Consider the following 3780-nt stretch of genomic DNA (forward strand, 5'->3'; position numbering starts at 1 on the left):
GGTGGAGGATTCGGGGGGGGGGGAACCGGAGCTCCCCGCCCCCACTCAGGCAGTGGCGGAGCCGGCGGCAGAGGAGGAGGGGGAGGTTATAAGCCACCGAAGCTCCCCCTTCCCTTCCCAGCCGGCTGCGGGCGGCCTACCGGCCGTTCACCCACTCCAGACAACGACAACAGCACAACGCCACGCACGCCCTAGCCTTTGCCTGTACTCGACCGGGGGGCCTATGCCCGAGTCCGTTCGAAATATCTCGTATGCGAATGCACTCGCACGACCGATTTCGCACTACGAGCGTTCAATGCGGAATTCGGTATGCCCGAATCATCTTCGAGGAGAGTGGTGCGAGGGAAAAATGATTTGTTTATGACAACGTGTCAACAAGCTGGGGGGGAGGGGAGATACTTCTTTCAAGACGTGGCAACGCCGGAAGGGTAATGGTAGGGGCGGTAGGATAGGGCTTCCGGACAGCGTGCAACCAATCATCGCCCACCTTTCTGTATGAATAATTTTACCCGGGAATTCAACAACTGCGTTGCTAATGACGCTTTACGAGTACGCCAAATTCATTTACACATTCACCAAGGGCATTTTGGAAGTGAACCAGCCATGTCCAAAGTTAATAAGGAGCAGAAGGAAATGCTGATGGAGTTCATTGAAGGTAATTAATATGGTGCCTTGCCTAGAAAATAAGTTACCGCATAAGTGTTGATATTAATGTTTCCAATGCCCTATCTCAGCGAATAAATATCTTGCCAAGAGAAAGTTTTCTACCCCACAAGGATGCTGCTGACAGTGGGAGGAAGTAGCGATGAAGCTGAATGCGTGCGGAGTACGCAAATCGTGGGAAGAGTAACGGAAGGTGAGTGCATGACGTTCTTGTTGTAGATATCTGTAGTAGAACGCGATTATTCTCAAAGTAAACAAACGGCTCGTAGTATAGGATGTGGCATTGTATGACGATCTTCTTAAGTGTGTGATGATGTAATTTTGTATCATTAAGGTTTTTTAGGTGCGTTTTCATATGAGCTGTAATTAATACCTTTCGCTTAGGGGTGGGCTTATGATTATCTAAAAAGAATTAGGTCCACAGTCACAGCTATTAATTTTTCTTTATTTTCAATTATGCTGAATTTATAATACCGAATTCAAGTAGTGGGAGGAGGTGTGTGCATGTGGTTGTTATTGTTGACATGCGATTATTGCCGCAGTCGAAAGCAATACAAATTGGTTGGTTCAATCACAAATAAAAATATTAAGAAGGCCGATCGTGATATCTATTACGTGTTGCCGTAAGTAGTAGTGTTATTTCCCGTAAACTTCGATAAAACTGAGAATCAGTGTTAATGCTAAATGAGTGAAGTGTGAGTTTAATGAGTAGATGACTTTAAAGTAATTACAATTATTTAAATTACTGTATGATCATGGATTTGGAAGCTGCTTTTCAGCAATAATGTTTACATGTGAACACCTAAACTTGATGGTTAATGTTCAACTATATTTACTTTTTAACATGTAAGTCAACAGCAAAATTTGGATGACCCCTTAAAATTATTGTAATTTAAATTCATCTTGGTTTAATTATCTTTCCAGATCAATTGTGTAACTTGAAAAGAAGTGTGCATGAAACAGTATCCAATTTCATTTATCATTAAAAACCATGGATAATGCATTAATTTGCCTTCCCTAAATGTGATTTTTGGTCGAAATACATCATATATAATTTGTGGTGATTGAATTTACCAATGTGCACCCACTCAAAATATCTGTGAAAAATACCAGTAGCAATTAACATTCACATTACAAGAAACTGATTTACTTAGCACCATGCTATCTGTTGTTAATTATCAATTCAATGGAAGTAATTACTATTTGTTTACAACCCAGATTCAAGAACGCAAGCAGCAATGACGATGGCAGCGGACAGTTGGTCGAGGTCGAGAGAGAGAAGATGGTGCTGGAGGAGAGTAGGATGTTGGCAGAAGAGAGGGGTCTTTGAAGAAGAGAAAGTGGCAATAAAAAGGAGGAAGATGGAGTTGGAGAAGGAAAGGGTGCAGTTGGAAAGAAGGAAGGTGGAAGAAATTGAAAGGCTTGGAGGGAGATTGATAAATGTAGCTGAAGAGATATTATCTCAAATGAAAAATAAAAAAATTGAAAAACATTTATTCTATATCACTTAATTCCCATTTCCCTGGTACTACAAGGACTAATATAGTGAATTATTAGGAAAAAATTATTCTTTCTTCAGGCGGTGTTTATATCACATTCACTTAACTTATTTGTCCATTTTAGCTGTTAAAACTATTATTATTACTAGCAAATATTTAAGCACAATACGTCAATTTGACAAAAGTAGCATTAATAAATGATAATAACCTTTATTTCGATAGTTATAGCTGACGATCGCGAAGGGGCTCTCAAATACGGAGTTACACTTGCGATAAGTTCCGTGGTCATCTCTTTGGTTAGACGATATAATTTAATAAATTTTGAATTGTCTGAATTAAACGGCGACTTCCGTTCCCGTATTTCACGAGGAACTCGTCGTATCTTTTGCTCTTCCTCGTCTAGATCTTCTAATACTTGCAGTCGCAATATTGCCATCGCCATGTTTGTTGATTTCTCGTACTTCGAAAAAGGTTTTCACCGGGTTTGAGTGAGGGAGTGAAATTTTGTACGTACGAGCTCACTCCCCTGACTCGAGCATACCAAATTCACTCGTAGTTCGAGAAAAGGCCACGTGACCCCTTAGTTACCACTCACTCGTATGCGAGTGAAAACTCAGGCATAGGCCCCCGGGTCTCCGATCACCTCCCACAATCCTCCCTTTCCCCCCTCAGCTATGAACCACTCACAACATCGGCCACGCGACCAGTGGCGCCGACTCCATGGGGCCTTAGGGGGCCGGATCCCCCTCAAAAATTCATTATGGGTGTGAGAAAAAAATTGTCAGGCTTGTCGATTTTCCCCGGATTGTCCAGATATCGAGATTCGAGTTATCAGGGTTCTAACGTTGATCACATGATTCTTTTTAAATGCTTAAAAAACTTAAAATTCACTACTTATAAAATTTCCCGGGGCAAGATCCCCGGTTTGTTCCCCCCCCCCAATGTTTTTTGTAATTCGGCGTCCCTGCACGCGACTCCCATGCACTTGCATGCGTGGAAGACCACAGGCAGAGAATATAGAAGCGGCGACGACCAATGCACTTGGTTCTCGCCGGTTAACTCATCCCGCCTCCCACCACTCTCCCACGCGCCCCCCAAAGCAGAGGACAACGTCATGTGCACGCGTGGGAAGCCAAGGACTTCGAAGCGGCTAAAAATTCCAATGCGGCGAACAATACCGACTGTTCTCGCCGCTATGCACAACCTGCGATACACCCGGCGACTAGCATCCCATCTACGAAGAGGAAGAGGCGAGTTCGAGACGGAGGAGAGAAAGCGCCCGATATTTTGGTATCCCATCTTCTCCAAGCGGTGAAAAACACCAAGGCAAAGAAAGCACCACGACCTGACGGCATCACCGGCGCCGCCATCCGAGCCATGCCGCGCTCAACGGCATTCATTCTGCTGGGCATAATGAACGCGTGCGTCTCTATTGCAATCTTCCCATCTCAATGGAAGCGCGCACGCGTCATTTGCATAGTTAAGCCTGGTAAATCGCCCAGCCGCTTGGAGAATTATCGGCCGATTTCTCTCCTCAATTCGCTGGGGAAATTATTCGAGATCGTCCCATTACAGCACCTTCGCAGGATGAGCTGGATCTTCTCCCGGACTACCAATC

At 44.1% G+C, this 3780-nt stretch overlaps 1 long non-coding RNA gene across 1 annotated transcript; it reads left to right on the top strand.

The window, feature by feature from the left end:
* The first annotated feature begins 234 nt into the window (after positions 1 to 234).
* Positions 235 to 2155, top strand: LOC124154931. Its single transcript, XR_006864046.1, has 3 exons — positions 235 to 655; positions 735 to 856; positions 1882 to 2155. It is a non-coding gene; the product is annotated as an uncharacterized LOC124154931 (long non-coding RNA).
* Positions 2156 to 3780: the final 1625 nt, after the last annotated feature.

This window comes from Ischnura elegans, chromosome 3 (assembly GCF_921293095.1).
Source record: "Ischnura elegans chromosome 3, ioIscEleg1.1, whole genome shotgun sequence".
In the NCBI taxonomy this organism is placed as follows: Eukaryota; Metazoa; Arthropoda; class Insecta; order Odonata; family Coenagrionidae; genus Ischnura; species Ischnura elegans.